The sequence below is a fragment of the Poeciliopsis prolifica genome, unplaced genomic scaffold (assembly GCF_027474105.1).
Source record: "Poeciliopsis prolifica strain line A6 unplaced genomic scaffold, Auburn_PproV2 SCAFFOLD119, whole genome shotgun sequence".
Classification (NCBI taxonomy): Eukaryota; Metazoa; Chordata; class Actinopteri; order Cyprinodontiformes; family Poeciliidae; genus Poeciliopsis; species Poeciliopsis prolifica.
In genome coordinates this window covers 146,084-167,163 of record NW_026562494.1, presented here as the reverse complement: position 1 = coordinate 167,163, position 21,080 = coordinate 146,084, and the positions used below count along the sequence as shown (strand labels likewise).

The following is a 21,080-nucleotide window of genomic DNA, read 5'->3' as shown; positions in this document are numbered from 1 at the left end:
AGAGCAGCAAGAGACCAACTAGAACTAGAAGTCAGGGTTTCCTCTGCTTCATCAGCCTGCCGGGCTGATACTGTTGTACTGTAGTGAGAAGGGGCGGAGCCTGAGGTGAGTCAGGAACAATAAGATCAGGAGAAACAGATTATTCACTTTTTATCAGTAAAACAATCAGAGGAGGGCTTCACAACCCTCCTCTGAATTATGACACTCAAAACTTTGTAATATTTTAACCCAAAAACGCAGTGGGCCGCTGATGGACGACCTTATGACCCCACCCTGAAGTGTTCCCAGGAAATTCCTGCATCAGGAATTTTGTGTTAAATGATATTTACTAGTTTGATTAACATTGATCTGAAACCTTCACCTTCCATTTATGACACATCAGAAAAAGTTCCTGCTGGACGGATCTTAATGTTTGGAGGTTGAACCTTTTTTTTTCAGGCATGTTGGCAACGAGGAAACATTCCTGCACAGCAGAGACAGAAACTGGTAAACATCTTCCAGTGAACGGCTGCAGCAGTTAAAACCTGTTTGTAACTCTGCAGGTTTTTAACTTTCGTTGGAAAACGTTTGAGACAAACTAGTTGAACAACTTAAAGCCTCCAGGCTAAAAGAGACAAAGATTAAAGAAGTTTATGTTCAGCAGTGAAGGAGGATCAGGTGAGTTAGTAACACCATAAAAACACCAGGATAAAGTTGGTTCTGATCCGTTTGGATCACATTATGGCTTGTAACACCTGATCATTTTCAGCATTAAAACCTGTTTTTATAAAACCAAATCTCATTATTTCTCAGGGTTCTGGTCGGTCCTGAAACCGGTAAACGGACCTGGAGGATCACAGAGACAGAAATGATGAAACTCCAACAAAACTATGAGGAAACTGAAGCTCCTGACCTTTAACCTCCTCACAGCTCCATGGCTGAATGAGGAAACTGAAGGTCCCGCCTTTCCTCGGAACTGGATCAGAACCGGTTCAGCAGCGTCTGAATCAGCCAATCAGCAGTGGAGTTTCTTCCTGCGTGTCTCTGCTGGTTCCAGTAGAAACGGTGATCTGGAGTCAGAGGTGATCCGCTGCTGGGATCTGATGGACGACTCTCTGTTCTGAGAGGAAGATGAAGATGATGATGATGATGATGATCCTCCTGCTCGGTAAGATCATCTTCCTCTCTGCTCCTCATCCTCTCCAGTCTCTGCAAGCTGCTGATCAGCTTCAGAGCTTCTGGGTTCTGGTCCGTTCTTCTCTCTAAATGACCCCTGGTGACCTCAGCTGGTTGATGGTTCTGGATCAGAACCTCAGGTTCTGGTTCCAGCGTCTCGTCTCTCACCAGTCCTCCCAGTAGATCTCACTGGTTTATTGTTGCTGGTTGGATTCTGGTCTCTTCCATCCAACCAGTGGCTCCACTTTGCCGTTTTCTGTCTGGATCCAATTTCTCTGGTTTGGGTTCAGCAGCTGATCTGGTTCTGATGTTTTCTATCAGGTTGTAGTTCTGTGAGCTTCAGAACCACTGAGACCCATTCAGACCAGTAATCTGGACATTAGCTCCCAGAAACATTGACCTCAGAAACCAGTGATGAATGTTTGCAGATGTTGAAGGTTCTGCTTTTCCTTCCTGCCTTCAGTTTTTCACATTCATGTTCATTTGAATCCAAGATGGCCGCCTGCTGGTTGTAGTTTATTTCTCCTGAATTCACCTCAGTCTCAGGTTGGTGGTCATAATGTTCTGCCGCTGATGCATGATGCTGGTCTGACCATTAAAGGAGAACCAGGTTCTGGTGGGTCCGGTTCTTCTCTGGTTTACTGGTGATCTGTGGATGATATTCAGAATGAAATGATGAGTTTTGGATCAAACAGCGATTCTTTAGAAATGCCAAATTGTTGTTTGATCAACTAAATGCTTCAGTTTCACAGCAGAAAGTGACTGAAAGTTACTGGAAGGTTTAAACTCTGTAACTAGAAAGAATCAGAACCAGAAACCCAGAAAAATAAAGTCAGAAGAATTTTAGTTTTTTATAAAGTCACAGAAATAAAATCTGCCCAACAATCACAAGATACTAAAACAAAAATCTTTCTCATCAAATAGATAAAACAAGCTGAAAACTGACAGCAGGATTTCTGCTAATAAACAGCAACTCTGAAAACATTCATGCTTTTTCAGTTTCATCTGTTTCCATCTTTCAGTTTTAAATGTATTTATTTTAATGCACTTTTATCAGTTTTCTGACTTTTTGCTCAATGTGAGTTAATGTTACATAACAGATCAGAGTTCAGGATCACTGAGCCGTTTAGCAGACAGACTGAAATCTTTCATCTCTAGTGAAGAACTGATCATTATTTCTACACTAAACCCTCATCTTGTGTCCTCAGTTTCCCAGCATGCACTGGGAGGAGTGGTGGAGGTCAATGAGGGGCGGAGTCTGTCCTGCTGCCCTGCATCTACTCTGGTTTTCCACCTGTAGACCCGTCACTCATCTGGACTCGCAGTGACCTCAGTCCGAACTCCGTCCACCTGCAGAGAGAAAACGGCGACGATCTTCAGAACCAGAACCAGCGTTTCAGGAACCGGACCTCCATGAATCCTGACGCTCTGGACACTGGAAACTTCAGCCTGACTCTGAGGAAACCTGAGCAGATTGATGGAGGAAACTACAGCTGCAGCATCTCTGATGGAAGAGAAGAACTGAACCTGAAACAGATTCACCTGAAGGTCAAAGGTCAGATAAACAAGCAGCACAACCTATGTTAAAGTTCTATGAATGAATGAATTTGTTGAAATGAGAAAATGAATAATTGATCATAGTGTCTGTAACCATGGAGACAGTGATGAGACTAAATCTGACATGAAAGCAGAAAATGATCCAAACTGTTTCTGATCATTTTCTTCTTTATTTCCTCTCAGCTGATCAGCAGGAGGTCGAGGTCACTGAGGGGTCAGATTCTGTCGTCCTGCCCTGCACAACATCGTCCCGCCTTCCTGAGGACACAGTAGTGGAGTGGACCCGCTCAGAACCAGAATTTATGATGGTTCACTCAAGCAGCAACCAGAAACCAGGACGGATTTTACCGCGACCGAACAGAGATGGACCAAGATTTCCTGAGGACCGGAGACGTCGGCCTGACCCTGAGGAATCCCACACACAGAGACGCTGGACGCTACGTCTGCACCGTCTACAGAGACCAGGACGTCCTGAGACACACGGTGGTTCTGAAATATGTACAGAAAGGTCAGAGCATCAGGTCAGAGCTGCTGGTAAAGGTCAAAGGTCAGAGTGAGGTCAATCTTTCTCTGTTTTCCACAGAACCCTTTCCATCCTGGGCCACAGCTCTGCTGGTTCTGCTGGTTCTGGTTCTCATCGTCTCTGCAGGATTTTTATATCATTTTAAAGATTTTTTCCTGCCAGGTGAGTCTGAATGTTTCTGACCCAGAATGTGAGAGAGATCATGTGACCTGTCCTAGGGGTCAGAGGTCAACAGTTTGTTCCTGTCTTCAGTTCAGATCGTTGTGTTCATTCATGTTCAGATCAAATGCAGCATCAGAAACATGAACAGAACCAGCAGCTGCTGCTTCTCTACAGTCTGTTAGAGGATCTCAGTGTTTCTGCTGTTTTTCACTTTTCTGGAAGTTTGTTCCAGATTTTTGGTGCATAGAAGCTGAAAGCTGCTTCTCCATGGTTCTGGTTCTGGATGCAGAGCAGAACCAGAACCAGCAGGTTGATGCAGCAGCTGCAGATCTTTAATCGTTCAGTGATTTATAAACTAGCAGCAGGTTTAAAGTCTCTTCCTGTCAGTGAAGGACTGTGGAAGTGGGCGGAGTTTGGATGTTTCATTAGTTATTGATAAAGTTAAATAAAGTAAAAGAGAGAAACTAAACACAACAGAATTCACCACTTTAAAGTTAAACTCAGCTTCTTCTGGGCAAAATGAGCAAACAGAAAATGTCTAAAGCAGTGGGGCCCAAAGTGGCCCCTGAGGGCCCAAACCTGCATGTTTCAGTCTCAGGTTTAATCCAACTGGATCCAATGAGGCTCGTTAGGAGAACATTGACCTGCTGAACAGGTTGTTGGTACCAGGAGAGAATAAAACCTGCAGGATGCAACCGGCCCTCCAGGACCCACTTGGGGCCCGACTGGTCTAAAGTTATAAAATACAAACATTATTCTCTGAAACACAAATAGACTGATGGTCATAATTACACTTAAACGACCAACAAACTCAACTTCAACTGATCTGCACTGATTCCTGAACTAAACATCACTCACTAAATGGCTGCGGCCCCTAGTGGCCAAGATAGAAACTAGAAGGAATGAAGGTAGGGTCTCTCTTTCACTCTCTCTCTCTCTCTCTCTCTCTCTCTCTCTCTCTCTCTGTCTCTCTCATCTTGTCCTCTGTGTCTCTCAGCTCCACAGGTGAAGGTGGATTCAGGGGTTAAATCTGTCGTGCTGCCCTGCAGAACCAACATTTACCTGCCAGGTGGCGCCAGAGTGGAGTGGAGGAACGGAGAGAACAAGACGGTCCATGTGTATCCGAGCGGTTCTGATGATCCTGAAGAACAGAACCTGACCAACAGAACCTGGATGGATGACGACCCACTGAAGACTAAAGACCTCAGTCTGACTCTGGACCGCCCCTCAGTGGCAGACAGCGGGATCTACACCTGCAGAGTCAGGAAACGAGTCATTCTGGTGAAGAAACGGGTTAATCTCCAGGTCAAAGGTCAGTGGCATAAATGTTGGATTTTTCCAATCAGATGATTGGTTATCAATAGCGATTGGCTGATTAGAAGGTCAAAGGTTAATGTAATGTAATGAGTGAGGAAGAGGAACCAGATCAGGAGGTTCAGCATAATCAGTGACCAGAGTCCTGAAGAAGCAGCTGGAGACTTTGACTAGGACAGTTTCCCCTGCTGGAGACACCAGTTACTGTTCAGAACCACCAGACGGGTCAGAACCATCAGAACTGAAGTTCCTGCAGCCTGGAAGCAGCAAACATGTTGTGAATGAGGATGCAGGAAAAGTCAGACAAGGCTCAACTATACTGGCAGTAAAACATGTCAAGAGTTATTAGACTGATGACAATATTCATATGTATGATGTATTTCATTGTTATATAACTGAGATATTAATGTTGGTTTTGAAAAGCATGGAATATATTGGATGGGATTTGATTAGGACAAGCTGTCTTTCAGTAGTAGTACTTTCTGTCATAGTTCTTCCTGTTTCTCATTTCAACTGAAGAAACTACAAAGCTGTAATGTGAGTAACGTGGAGGTGCATAATATAAATATATTTTTAAATCTTTATTGTAAATGTGTGGCAGTGAACATGTGGATGAAACTGTTTAAAGCTGGTAGGACAAAAACATCTTTGGGTGAAATGAAGCAGTTTGGCTCTAATTCTGAACCAGAAAAAGTGGATTTGGCTCCATCATGTGGCCAGATATGATCACTGTACTATGGGGGCATGGATCTATGGAGTTTTATATTGGCAAAGATTAAAGTTTTATTCGGTGTTATTCAAACAAAGAAGCTCAGATTCTTAGCAAACTTTGAAGAATTACTCAGACTGATGTCTTCAACAAATGACAGCAATTTAGATTGTCAAATGTTTGTGTTAAAACACAAACTTGTGAAAAAACAGAGAGAGGAATATGAAAATATGTCCATACATAGAGTATGCAGTATTCAGAACAATTCAAAGATAGAATCCTGGAAAATTTTGCTCATTTGGATGAACACATGGTATATCTATATACACTACCGTTCAAAAGTTTGGGGTCACATTGAAATGTCACTAAAAGCACCAAACTTTTCAATGAAAATAACTAAACCAGTCCTAACTTTAAAGAAATACACTCTATACATTGCTAATGTGGTAAATGACTATTCTAACTAAAAATGTCTGGTTTTTGGTGCAATATCTACATAGGTGTATAGAGGCCCATTTCCAGCAACTATCACTCCAGTGTTCTAATGGTACAATGTGATTGATCATTGGCTCAGAAGGCTAATTGATGATTGGAAAACCCTTGTGCAACCATGTGCACACATCTGAAAACAGTTTAGCTCCTCACAAAAGCTACAGTACTGAATGGGGTGACCCCAAACTTTTGAACGGTAGTGTATATATTATAAAGTTTAGAGGTCAGATGAAGCATTTTTCACGTTTGTAAACAAGTCCCCCCACTACTTTAACCAACCAGGATCATATTAGATATGTAACATATCTGTGGTTTGGAGGTTTGTGCAAAATTTGGTGAAAATCTGATCAGCAGTTTCTGTGTAACAAATTTTGCAGCGCCATCTGGTGGTGGATTTTTTTTTTTTTGAAGCATTTATTTATAGATTTTAACAGAAGAACAAGAAACATACCTATGTAGACTCAAGTCACACTGAGGCAAGGAGTGCTCTATTACTTCTGGGAGAGAATTGGAGATCAGCGTCCAAACTTGCTGTTATTAGTTCCCTCGTCCATGCAGAAGGAAGTCTTGGAATCATGCCATAACCCTCCATACTCTGGCCATCTAGGAGAAGCCAAAACCCTGGAGCGTGTGCGTCAGAGCTACCATTGGTTTGGCGTGGGTGGAGATGTTCACCTGTTTGTCAAGAGATGCCCACATTGTAGTGCATGCAAGGTCACAGGTCCAGCAAAGAGAGCAAAACTGCAAAGCTACCAAGTTGGAGCACCACTGGACCGCCTACATCTTGATATCCTTGGGCCATTCCCCATGTCCAGCACTGGGAACAAATACATTCTTGTTATTATTGACCAGTTCACAAGATGGGTTGAAGCTTTTCCTGTTCCTGATCAAAGTGCTGAAACAACTGCAAGGAAGCTAGTCTACGACTTCATTGCCAGGTTTGGAGCTCCACTCGAGCTACACACAGATCAAGGTCGTAATTTTGATAGCTGTCTGTTTCAGAATGTCTGCAAGCTCCTGCAAATCACTAAGACCAGAACTACCCCTTACCACCCCTCCTCCAATGGACAAGTAGAACGTTTCAACATGACCTTATTACAGATGCTTCGATGTTATGTGAATCAGGACCAAAAGAACTGGGACGAACAACTGCCACTACTCACAGCAGCTTATCGCAGCTCATGACACACAGTGACAGGGTTCAAACCCAATAGGCTTATGCTTGGCAGGGAAGTCCACCAACCACAAGACATCCAGTCTGGCACTGCAAAACTCAAGGTTGATGCACTACAAGCTGGAGATTTCCTCTACAACCTGGAAGAAAGCTTAAAAGAAGCACAAGACCTGGCAAGAGTCCGTCTTCGTGCTGCACAAGAGCGGCAGAAAAGGGTGCATGACCTCCGGGCCAAAGAACACTTCTACAGTGTAGGAGACCTGGTGTTTGTCAAAGATGATGCAAAGAAGAAAGGGTTAAGCCCTAAACTTCAGAAACAATGGAAAGGCCCATTAATTATTGCAGCTTGCCGTGGTCCTGTGCTGTATGAAATACAGGGCCCCAAACGCAGCACAGTGATGCACCATGATCGGCTCAAGCCATATGACAGTGATGTGATACCAGTCTGGGTTTTACGCCAAAGAAACAGGCTGCTGCAAAATTGCCAAGACCAAGAATTCCAACCAAAAGAAGAGGATGTCGCCCTGGTTCCTCTGCTACCGCTGTCAGATGATCAGGATGAAGACCTCCATCCCAAGGACCCAGGATGCCATCCAGATGGACGACTGGGGGATTCACACGCGTCTGAAAAGACTGTTAAAACAGCTAGTGGTCGTTTAGTCAAAAGACCACAGAGATTTAGGCACTAGTTAATTTAGAGAGTTAATTGAATGTTACAATTAGATAATTTAAATAACTTAGTTCTGTTTTCTTGCCCTTATGGCAAAGATTAAGTTCTTATAACTACTACTTTTTTCTAAATTTTGGCTGTATAAGCTGTACTGAAGGGACTCAGTATTCCTAAAGGGGGGATATTGTAAGGAAGGTCGCATCGTGAGATTTGTTGTTTTAAGTCTGTTTATTCTGTTCTTGACAGCTGGGGTTGCCTTAGCAACCAGTTCTAACAGCTGATCCGTTATGTTTTGACTGTTGTTGGATATGGCGCTCACCGCTCGCTGCCCGGACATCGCTGAACGCTGTCCGTGCCAGAGCTAGAGGCCAGAAGCCGCACAGTTCATTGTGGCAACAGCTCAGTTTTTGTTGTAATTCCTCCGTGTGCTGAAGGATAAAGTTTCTGCAAGAGACCTTCGTTTTTTGTCGTGTATCTTCAAGTACCGACACGCTTTCTTAACAACGGAAACCAAAAAGCACAACAATTCTAATCAATTTAATTATTTATCTATGAACAAAATCATATTTAATTATCTATTATGAGGTAATTTACATCAAAAAATCAAACATTCAGCACTTTTTCATTTTTTGTTTCTGGTTTTATTGGGCTCAGAGTTGATCCCAGAGGATGAGATTGGTTTTGGACACTGCAATGTTCATGGATCTCTGGTGAAAAAATATTAGACCAATAACTTTTGCACAGTGACTCATCTTTTGGAGAAACTTTCTGAGAAACTTTGCCCGCTTTGTTAATGTTCCAATTTTGAGTTTTATGCTGAAACATACATTTTCTACCTCAGCGCCACCTGAAGGTGCAGGTGTCTAAATCTTTGTTTCTGAGTAGTGATGTGGGTCCTGAACCCGAATGGAAAATCAAGACATGTCTTTGACCTGTTCTTTTTTTGTTTTGTGGCTATAGACAAATTTAATTTTGTTGTGGATATGGCAAACTTGACTCTGAATTGTAAAGGTTGCTGACCCCTCTCCTAGATAATCTGTCCAAATGAGAAGTTCAAGTTAATATGTTGTGCTCCCTTTTAAGGAATAGACTGTCCTTTTTTCCCCACAGACTCAGAATCTTTAGCGTTAACTAGAAGTTAATGTTGTTGCAGGTTTGAAATGCCAGGATGGTCTGGTAATCTCTCTGTGAAACTAAAATCTAAACTTAGTGTAACACAGGTGTAAATTTTAACTTCCAATCCCCTTCATCTCAAATCTCCGTCCAGCCATTCATCTAACATAGATAGAAAAAGCAACTAATGAGAGATTTCCATCTAAAATCCCATAAATATGTAACAGCTGGAGGATCTGCTATCTTCTTTCTGTTGTCAGCTGAAAATGTCCAAAGAAAAAGAAACTACAAATAAATATGATACAAATCTTGAAAGAAATGAAGATGTTGTGTAGGAGCCATTGTTATCACCACCAGAGGGCTTATTGTGTTTTTTTTTTCTGTCTGATGGGGAGGGGTTATTTAAGGTCAATCGTAATTCTGTTCAGGTGTGGCAAATGGGAAGAGGCAGTGGCGGAGCTAGACTTTTTTTCAAGCGGTGGCCAAAGGGTGAGCAAGGCTTTATCAGAGGGTCCATATACAAATGATGAACAAAAGGAAACAAATATTTTCTCACACACTCAAATTAAAATGGTTTATTAACTAAGATTTGCCAAGACCAAACAAGACGTTAAACGGCTCTATGAACAGTGAACATGTAAATGTAAACTCAGAGCCCAGAATATGACCAAAAAACTAATTCTCATAAATAAATAAATAAACTGGTGCTTTGGTGTGCAATAGGTTGTGCTGGGTGGGGGCAGTTCAGTGCATTTCCTTCTGCTTCACTGTCTTCCTCCCCAGAGTCTGAATCTGAATCTGTATCACCCTCATCTCTCTCTGGAACTTCATTGGAAATGCATAAACAGACACAATAAAAAATGCAAACAGCATCATGCTAACCTTTAGAATTACGCTTATTGGATTTTAATACTTAATAACTCTCTGTCAGCCTCTAACCTGCTGGTGATCCACTTGGGCCTGGAGTCTCCTGGCTGGATTCTCCAGGTTGGTCACCGCTGCAGGGTTCTGTCTGGTCCTGGTCACTGCTGCAGGGTTCTGTCTGGTCCTGGTCGCTGCTGCAGGGTTCTGTCTGGTCTGGTCACTGCTGCAGGGTTCTGTATGGTCCTGGTCACTGCTGCAGGGTTCTGTCTGGTCCTGGTCACTGCTGCAGGGTTGTCTGTCCTGGTCACTGCTGCAGGGTTCTGTCTGGTCCTTGTCACTGCTGCAGGGTTCTGTCTGGTCCTGGTCACTGCTGCAGGGTTCTGTCTGGTCCTGGTCACTGCTGCAGGGTTCTGTCTGGTCCTAGTCATGCTGCAGGGTTCTGTCTGGTCCTAGTCACTGCTGCAGGGTTCTATCTGGTCCTGGTCACTGCTGCAGGGTTCTGTCTGGTCCTGGTCTCTGCTGCAGGGTTCTGTCTGGTCCTGGTCACTGCTGCAGGGTTCTGTCTGGTCCTGGTCACTGCTGCAGGGTTCTGTCTGGTCCTGGTCTCTGCTGCAGGGTTCTGTCTGGTCCGGTCACTGCTGCAGGGTTCTGTCTGGTCCTGGTCACTGCTGCAGGGTTCTGTCTGGTCCTGGTCAGTGCTGCAGGGTTCTGTCTGGTCCTGGTCACTGCTGCAGGGTTCTGTCTGGTCCTGGTCACTGCTGCAGGGTTCTGTCTGGTCCTGGTCACTGCTGCAGGGTTCTGTCTGGTCCTGGACACTGCTGCAGGGTTCTGTCTTCCTGGTCACTGCTGCAGGGTTCTGTTTGGTCCTGGTCACTGCTGCAGGGTTCTGTCTGGTCCTGGTCACTGCTGCAGGGTTCTGTTTGGTCCTGGTCACTGCTGCAGGGTTCTGTCTGGTCCTGGTCACTGCTGCAGGGTTCTGTCTGGTCCTGGACACTGCTGCAGGGTTCTGTCTGGTCCTGGTCACTGCTGCAGGGTTCTGTATGGTCCTGGTCACTGCTGCAGGTTCTGTCTGGTCCTGGTCACTGCTGCAGGGTTCTGTCTGGTCCTGGTCACTGCTGCAGGGTTCTGTCTGGTCCTGGTCACTGCTGCAGGGTTCTGTCTGGTCCTGGTCACTGCTGCAGGGTTCTGTCTGGTCCTAGTCACTGCTGCAGGGTTCTATCTGGTCCTGGTCACTGCTGCAGGGTTCTGTCTGGTCCTGGTCACTGCTGCAGGGTTCTGTTGGTCCTGGTCACTGCTGCAGGGTTCTGTCTGGTCCTGGTCACTGCTGCAGGGTTCTGTTGGTCCTGGTCACTGCTGCAGGGTTCTGTCTGGTCCTGGTCACTGCTGCAGGGTTCTGTATGGTCCTGGTCACTGCTGCAGGGTTCTGTCTGGTCCTGGTCACTGCTGCAGGGTTCTGTCTGGTCCTGGTCACTGCTGCAGGGTTCTGTTTGGTCCTGGTCACTGCTGCAGGGTTCTGTCTGGTCCTGGTCACTGCTGCAGGGTTCTGTCTGGTCCTGGTCACTGCTGCAGGGTTCTGTCTGGTCCTGGTCACTGCTGCAGGGTTCTGTTTGGTCCTGGTCACTGCTGCAGGGTTCTGTCTGGTCCTGGACACTGCTGCAGGGTTCTGTCTGGTCCTGGACACTGCTGCAGGGTTCTGTCTGGTCCTAGTCACTGCTGCAGGGTTCTGTCTGGTCCTAGTCACTGCTGCAGGGTTCTATCTGGTCCTGGTCACTGCTGCAGGGTTCTGTCTGGTCCTGGTCTCTGCTGCAGGGTTCTGTCTGGTCCTGGTCACTGCTGCAGGGTTCTGTCTGGTCCTGGTCACTGCTGCAGGGTTCTGTCTGGTCCTGGTCAGTGCTGCAGGGTTCTGTCTGGTCCTGGTCACTGCTGCAGGGTTCTGTCTGGTCCTGGTCACTGCTGCAGGGTTCTGTCTGGTCTGGTCACTGCTGCAGGGTTCTGTTTGGTCCTGGTCACTGCTGCAGGGTTCTGTCTGGTCCTGGTCAGTGCTGCAGGGTTCTGTCTGGTCCTGGTCACTGCTGCAGGGTTCTGTCTGGTCCTGGTCACTGCTGCAGGGTTCTGTCTGGTCCTGGACACTGCTGCAGGGTTCTGTCTGGTCCTGGTCACTGCTGCAAGGTTCTGTCTGGTCCTGGTCACTGCTGCAAGGTTCTGTTCTGGTCCTGGTCACTGCTGCAGGGTTCTGTCTGGTCCTGGTCACTGCTGCAGGGTTCTGTCTGGTCCTGGACACTGCTGCAGGGTTCTGTCTGGTCCTGGTCACTGCTGCAGGGTTCTGTCTGGTCCTGGTCACTGCTGCAGGTTCTGTTTGGTCCTGGTCACTGCTGCAGGGTTCTGTCTGGTCCTGGTCACTGCTGCAGGGTTCTGTCTGGTCCTGGTCACTGCTGCAGGGTTCTGTCTGGTCCTGGTTTTTGCCTCTTTAAGAAGAACTGGGAGATATTCCCTTCTCTCTTCATTTGGGCTCTACACAAAATAAGAGCCTGGTATTTAGACTCCATGACTGTTTGGCAGAGACACTATTTTAACTATTATTTAAACTATAGTTTTTAGTTTTCTGTAGCTAGCTGAAATACTAAATTAAAAAATAGATTAATTAAAATTAATTAATATAACTAGTGAGGTTATAATTCAAAGCTTTCATATGACATAGCCTACTTACATTTCAGTCATTATAAAACTTAATGGTTTTTCTCATATTCTTACCACACATTTCAAGCAAGAGCTGGGAGATATAAAACATTAGAGGGCAGCATGTCACTAAAACATTATGTTAAAAGAATCTGTCTAAAATACGATCTATCAGCACTAGCATGGCTAATATAATAAATGAGGCACTATGCAGCGGTACACAACCATTTTTTTCTTTTTAGAAATGTATGACAAGTGCCGCCTCTCATTAGGAAGGTAACAGCGGTTACTGCTGAGCGGTAAAATGTTGGAAATACCTGCTAAACTCCTGACGGTGTAACTCTAAAGCCGTTGATGTGTTTTGGATCAAGCAGGAACCACATGTCAGTTTAACCAATGAACAGCGTCGGGCATCGGGCTGCCTTCAGGGACAATGGGAAATTACAATTTCCTGGCAAATCTTTGCCAATCTCATATTTTAAAATGGCAATTTCCAGTGGGGTGGCAGTAGGGGGGGCCAGGGGTCTGTTGGGGGTGGCAAGTACCACCCCGGCCACCCTCTGGCTCCGCCACTGGAAGAGGGACACAGTTTTTCTACTGTTTGGTTTGGGTTGGATGGCAAATTTATGTGTATTTCAATGGCAATGGTAATAAAAGACTTTGTTATAAATCCAAGAAGATCGGCATCCTGAATCTTAAACTGAACACGTAAAACAAACTACCCCCAGAAGCAACCACCAGTAGCCTAAAATATAAGATTTTAGATGCCACACGTTGTGATGATGGTAAAGAAAGAGAAACTAGAAGAAAATATGTTGATCACTCTTTTTCATTACTTGATTTTTACTAAAATTGTTCAGCTTCAGATTCAAAATGGACTTTTTGCGGTTCTCCCAAACCATGGCGGAAATAAACTTTAAAGTTGTCATCACTCAGACATGATGCAGGTCACAGGTTCAGACATAAGGAGCTGTGACCAACAGACTGTGCTGGGATTCTGCAACATGTCTAGTTGCTCTTGCTCACATTTTCCTCTCACATTTCATTTTGAATTAATTCCTTTTCTGTCTGCAGAGAAAATGCTGTCTGAGGTTCGCAGTGAGTTTGTGGAAAGTGTTTCTGAAGAACTTCTGATTGAGCTCCTTGATGGCCTTCAGACCGATGGTGTCTTTGGTGATTCGGAGAAACAGGCGATACTTGAAAACAACCAAACCAGAGCAGACAAGGCCCGTGACACCATAGATGCTGTTCTGAAGAAAGGGAACAGAGCCTGCAGATTGATGATTAAACATCTTCACCACATGGATCCTACCCTGTTCAATCAGCTGGGTTTGTCCTCTGATGATCAAGGTGAGGTCACACAGTTCATTAAAGCTGCTTTTACAGCCTCTACTGTCTTTGATTCAACTCTAAAAACCAAATATTTATTTTGTTTTCTGTTCTAATTTCACTCAGAGCGACCAACACCTTAAATTATGGTTTCTGGAGACTTCTTTATTTGCTGTTTCTGTTCCTCTTTGGATTTTTCCCTGACAAAACAAAGAAACCATCAGGATTTCCTGGTGGGGTTGTTATTGTTGCAGTTTTGCAAAGGTTAAACAATTTCACCACACAGGAACCAGGACCTACACAGGGTTACTCCTGTAAGGCACAAAGAATATATTTGCTGGAATATATTCTTCATTCCAACAAATGGAATGAAGAAAAATAAACTTTAGTACAAGTTTAACATCAGTAGATGTGTTAATACATAATGCAAAAATAGAAATCAGAAATATAACACAAAACTCAAAATTTCTGCTCTATTTATCTAACTGTTAGGAAAATTACTACTGCTGGGTTTCAGACGACGCAGCACCGATGTCACCCAAAGCAGATGGAGGGCAGGAAGTAAATGCAGCCCGATTATTTCTGCTGATCCAGCATCAAAATGCCTAAAGTCTGAGTCCTGTACTGTTGTTCCAACCGTCCTCATAGAGAGAAAGATAAACCTTATTTTTGTGTTTCAAAGGCAGTCGGTCACAGGGGAGGAAATTTGAACAAACTTACCGAAAAAAGAGGAGAAAAGTGGATCAAGAATCTACAGCTGAAAACTGGAGGTGCAGAAACTAACAATGCCAGAGTTTACAGCAAACAATCTCATCATTTAAATTATATTCTCAGATGTTTTATTGGACAGTTACTTAGAAGGACATATGTAAATTATTTAAATGATATATATAAATCATGTTTTAATGGCTTTTCTGTAGATCACAGAATGGCTGAGCTACACTGGAGCTGAATCCAACAACGACTCAACATTAACTCAACTCCAGCTGCAATTTGGGTTTGCAGAAGCTAAATAAATGATTTACCAGGGGATCCAAGCACATGGGTTAGTTTGTTGTTAGCGATAGCATCGTTATCATAGACTAATTACTTAAAATGGCAGAATTCACTACTTACCCAGCAGAAACAAGTCATTTAATGATTTTTTTAACCCAAAATTTTACCCAACTTGAAACTAAATGTTGCATTCTCCAGGCTTTTGAAACGTTCTTCTGGCTCATCATGTCATAAGACAGTGTTTCTCAAACTTTTTCAGGCTGAGCACCCCTTCACAAATTTAACAAACAGTCTCAGACCATCTAACCTGAAATAACACATCTCAATATAAATGAAAATATTAATCTCTTTACTCACATATTGTTCTGGTGATGTTTGGTAAATGTGACTCGCCATGACAAAGGCATAAACTCGTACTTGGACATCTTGAGTTATTCAGATTCCAGTTTTTTGTCTGAAAAGTTGCTCTATATATCAAGAAAGTTGCTGAATTGGCAACGATGGGGAGATTATTGTTCACTGTAAATGTGCAGACATGACCTGGTTGTCCGGTTTGTCAGTCAAACTTCTCACAGGAGAAAAGAAAAAGTTGATAATATTGGTGGCTAAGATCCAGTTCACATGTAAAAATCAGCAGATTACTGATCTCTCAAACTTAATGAAACCGGCAGCGATAAATGGGCCGGCCGATAAATCGGTGCATCCCTGATAGCTACATGTGTTTGAAGCTTCTTTGGTCTTATTGGGTCTTATCACTTTATTCAGTGTTTTTCAGCTCTGGTCTCCAACCCTCGCTGCCCTGGATACTTTAGATTTGTTTTATTAAATACAACAAACATTTTCTTAATGTGATCAGCAGTAAACCAGTTTAATTTATTAGCTGGGCAAACACACATTATCTTAGATAATGTAAGATAAAAAATGAAGGTAATGAATTGATGTTATAGTTCACAATGAATCATTTTTCAGGCTTTGTGTCTCATCATTCTAATATATTTGAGAAAATGTTTTGATCAGATGCTGACAGTCAACAGCTTGAGATAGAAACTGAGGCTCTTTGAAGCATAAACTCCTTTCAGTTTGGCATTTCCAAGCTAAACAACAAAGTTTCTCTCCTCTTCATCTCTTTGGTCCTCCTCATCTTCACTTACACTTGTCATTTCTGGATTTCATTGAAAATCCAACACTATCTGCAAAAATCACTGATGTGGCTGGAAAGAGTTTATTCCTAGCACCTAGCCTGTGTCACCTACCCAGAATGCATTGCAGCACCAACAACATGCTGACTTCCAAGTGACTAAAATAAATATTTCTGAGATAAAAGCTGTTCCAGTTGATCTTGGATCCTTCATGGTTCCATGTTTTTGGCTGGAACAAGATTTCATCTCAGCTTCTGCTGCCTTTATATCACCTCCAACCATTAACTAGTAACTGGACAGCTGTACCTAATAAAGTGGAAAGTTTCTCTCTTTGTTTCAAGATTGCAGACTCGACTAAAAGAATGACATTTCAAATGAAACGCTCTGATTAATCTCCAAGGCTCAAAGGTCAGAGGTCACTCTTTGGGAAACATGTCTGATTAACTGAAACCTTCAATCAGAGAAAACAATGAAAAATGAACAAAACTGATTCTGATCATTTTTATGCAGCAAGAACCTGGTTTTTGTTGCCTCACAGAGTTTTAATCAGGTTTCAGCTTTTTATTTATTTATTTACTTTTCTCTGATATTTATTCATTTAAAATGTTATTTCAACTGTGAGGAGGGAGAAAATCTGACTTTCTTGTTTGGAATAGTTTTCTGTGAAAATTGAATTTTGTTTCCTTCATTGAATTTCACACACAAATCCTTCTGAGAATTGCAAATTGTTTTTATTTTGTTTGTTTTCTTTCTTTTTCCAGATATTGTTGATCAGTGCCAGAATGACCTTAAAGAGTCTCTGAAGATGAAGATCCAGAGTCTCTCTGAAGGCGTCGCTGAACTTGGAAATAAAACTGATCTGAACCAGATCTACACTGAGCTCTACATCACAGAGGGGTCAACTAGAGAGGTCAACCAGGAACATGAGGTCAGACAGATTGAAACAGCATCCAGGAAACAAGAAACAGTCAGAAGAGAAGACATCTTTAAAGTCCCACCTGGAGGAGATCAACCAATCAGAACAGTGATGACCATGGGCGTGGCTGGCATTGGGAAAACACTGTTAACACAGAAGTTCACTCTGGACTGGGCTGAAGGCAAAACCAACCAGAACATTGATTTCATATTTCCATTCACCTTCAGAGAACTGAATTTACTGAGAGAGAAAAAGTTCAGCTTATTAGAACTGATTCATGAACGATTCACTAAAACCAAAGGAATCAGAAACTTTGAATCGTTCCAGGTTCTGTTCATCTTTGATGGTCTGGATGAAAGTCGATTTAGTCTGAATTTCTACAACACTAAAATGTTGACTGACCCTGAAAAGTCGACCTCACTGGATGTTCTGCTGACAAACCTCATCAGGAAGGAACTGCTTCCCTCTGCTCTCCTCTGGATAACCACACAACCTGCAGCAGCCAATCAGATCCCTGCTCAGTGTGTTGACATGGTGACAGAGGTCAGAGGGTTCACTGACCCCCAGAAGGAGGAATACTTCAGGAAGAGATTCAGAGATGATGAAGAGAAGGCCAGCAGGATCATCTCCCACATCCAGAAATCCAAAAGTCTCCACATCATGTGTCACATCCCCGTCTTCTGCTGGATCACTGCTAAAGTTCTGGAGGATGTGATGAAGACCAGAGAGAGAGAGAAACTACCCAAGACTCAGACTGAGATGTACATAGAGTTCCTGCTGGTTCTACTCAAAATCAAGGAGGAAAAGTATGATGGAGGAAAAAAGACCAAATCTATCTGGAGTCCAGAGAACAGGAAGCTGATTGAGTCTCTAGGAAAACTGGCTTTTGATCAGCTGCTGAAGGAAAACCTGATCTTCTATGACAAAGAGCTCAAACGGTGCGGCATCAACATCCAAGATGCTGCGTTGTTCTCAGGAGTTTTCACTGAGATGTTTAAAAGAGAGAGAGGACACGCGACGTCTCCGTCTACTCCTTTGTTCATCTGAGCATCCAGGAGTTTCTGGCTGCAGTCTACATGCTCCACTGCTTCACCAGCAGGAAGTCAGAGGAGATCAAGACGTTCCTGGGATACAGAGAAACATCTCTAGATGAGTTCATGAAGAAAGTCATGGAGAAATCCCTCAGGAGTCAAAATGGCCACCTGGACCTGTTTGTCCGCTTCCTTCATGGTCTCACTGTGGAGTCCAACCAGAGAGACTTAGAAGATCTACTGGGTCAGACAGAGACCAGTCCAGAAACCATCCAGAGAATCATCACCAACCTGAAGAAGATGAACACTGATGATATCTCTCCTGACAGAAGCATCAACATCTTCTACTGTCTGGTGGAGATGAACGACGTCTCATTTTATCAGGAGATCCAACGGCTGCTGGATTCAGGGAAGAAGCTCTCAGTGACTGACTGTTCAGCTCTGGCCTTCATGCTGCAGATGTCAGAGAAGGTTCTGGATGAGTTGGACCTGGAGAAGTACAACACATCAGAATCAGGACGACAGAGACTGGTTCCAGCTGTGAGGAACTGCAGAAAGGCTCGGTGAGTCCAGATGTTTTCATTGTGTGATGCTGATTCAGCTCTATTGTCCTCCTGTTTCTTCTTCTGTCTTCAAGTTGATTCTGGATGTTTTTGCTCTTTATCTACTTCCTTCATCCTCTGGATTATTTTTCATAAACTTTATATTTTGTTGTTTTTACAGTTTCAGAAATATAAATACTTTGAACATTCAAACCTCCACTAACAAAAGCTGCAAAGTATCTTGTTGAACAAAGACAATTAAATAATAAAACAATAAAACCCAAAGTGAGAACTTTCACAATAAAACTAGATGATTACATTGATCCTCCAGTTGGTTCCAGGTTCAGGTTTCTTCTCTTCCAATATTTTTATGATCAGCAGAAAGTCTTCATGACAGTCAGTCTCTCCACTGGATGAATTTCCTTAATTATTTCCTTCCAGTCTAATGTGAATGTTCTGGATGATCTCATCATCATCATCATCAGTGTTGCATGTTATTCGCCCAGGAAAACATTAAAAACATTCTGGGGAGGAAATTTCACATGTTCTCTGATGAGATTAAAATAAGTTTGTGTCAAACTGACTGTCTGTTCGTGTCTGCTGCTCCTTTGTGGTGTTAATTTAAAAACTCAGCATGCAGAAGCTGCTGGTTGCTTATCTTGACTCTGAGAGCATTCTGCTAAAGAAACCAGGTTCTGCAGAGCAAGAGAGACGTTTGTAACAAGCAGAAATGTAGGGAACTGGTTACAGGTCTGAGAACAAACACAAAGCGTTCGGTTCCCCATGTACTCCAATCAATCAATCAATCAATCAATCAATCAATCAATCAATCAATCAATCAATCAATCAATCAATCAATCAATCAATCAATCAGTCAATCTGATTGATTGATGTACACTCACTGCTAAGTTAATGAGGAATATTCATGAATATTTATCTTATGCTAGTCGACATACAGTTACATTTAGCTATCAAGCTGCAGCATTTATGATGCTGCACTATGCTGTAGCATCATAAATGCTGCAGCATAGTGCAGCATCATAAATGCTGCACTGTGCTGCAGCATTTATGATGCTGCAGCTCGTGGTAAAAATGAGTCAATTTTTTAAAATAAAGTGTTTATCAGAAAACCTAAAGATCAAATCAGGATTGATTTAACACCAGAGACAGAAAAATAGAGCAAAAGGTGATTTGAACTGCAGTTGGAACAATTATTGACAATATATACAGGGGTTAAAGTTCAATAACTGGTTCAATCCTCCATTAACCACAAACACTGAAAAATAAGTTGATTAAATTCATTAAAAATGTCCAAATGCTGATAAAGATCCAGTTCAGTTTCACCAAACCAAGAACCAAAGTACTGAAGAGGGAGTTGGGAAAGCATTTATTGATTTAATATAGATCAGATATTGACTCGATCAATATCTGCCGATAACAGATATTGATCAGTTATCGGCGTTTGATTCATTAATTTCAACCTCAAATGATTCGTTGACACATTTTCAACTTTGGTTCTGACTAGAATTGGATGATTGTTTGCTGATTGATCATTGATTATGGACCAGAAATCAACCATTCTGACTATAATCCATCGTTGACGTAGCATCCTGTGCTATCAGGTCGGCTAACTCTGGGTCAGTTAGCGTTAGCAGTTAGCGTTAGCAGTTAGCGTTAGCAGCTCATCGTCTGGTCTTGTTCCTTAATAGTTCCTCCCATAATGTTGTTGTTCTCTGATGGATCAATAAAAGCAGCAACGTGGCGATGAGGGTTCAGCCTCGGCCACAGACCCTTTCCTGAATCTGATAATCCACATTAATCTTAATCCTGGCAGAATGTGATTCATACAGACTGAAACAACCTATAATCTGATTATTAAAGCCAAATCTGTCCAGAGCTCAATAAAGATATTTCCAACACATTGAATCAAAAGCCTTTTCAGCATCTAAATGACTTTATTGATTCTGTTTAACCTTTGACCTGTGAGGTCAGGAGCCCACCTTGTCATGGGTTTGAATGTTGATGATAAAACCAGATTAAATCTGATCTGTGTCTGTAATTCCTGGGATTATAATATTTATCCAGTGTTGCTGCAGTGATCCTGTAATCAATGTTTCAAACTGATGTTGGTTTATGAACCACATCCATTTCATCTTTACCAGGTTTAGGAATCACTGACATCTCTGCTCTGATCCAAGATGGCGGCGTTTCCCCTCCACAAAGTTCTGATCAAATCAATCCTTCAGCAGCCGCTCTGCCGGGTCGCCTCCTCACCTGCCGTCTGATTCCCTTTCAGTCTTTAATGACTTTATTGATCAGTGATTAGTTGTTAGTGGATGATTTTGATCTGTTCCTATCGATGGTGAATCCAGAGCAGCAGCAAAAACTGCATGAGGCTGAGAGCAGAACTGAGTGGAGGATCATTCAACAGATTCTCATGTGTTTTAGAGATCGGTGTCTTTATCTGTTGGATTTTAATTTATTGATAAATCTATTAGTTTGCTATCAGTTTCTTTGCTTTGATCTATTTCCATAATAGTTGAGTTGAATAAATTTATCCTTTTCCTCCATCTGGTTTCATAGAAACAGTTTCTCCTTGTTTCTCTGATTTGTTATTATTATTATTTTCCATACGTTGTATTTGTAGAGATTTTAGTTTTCTAATCTTTTAAACATTTCTCTCTTTCTCGTTAGAGAACCAGATAATTAAAGTTTTTG

The 21,080-nt window shown here is 42.8% G+C and overlaps 1 pseudogene; it reads left to right on the top strand.

Moving 5' to 3' along the window:
• The first annotated feature begins 584 nt into the window (after window positions 1–584).
• Window positions 585–18,697, top strand: LOC129354820 (NLR family CARD domain-containing protein 3-like; annotated as a pseudogene).
• Window positions 18,698–21,080: the final 2,383 nt, after the last annotated feature.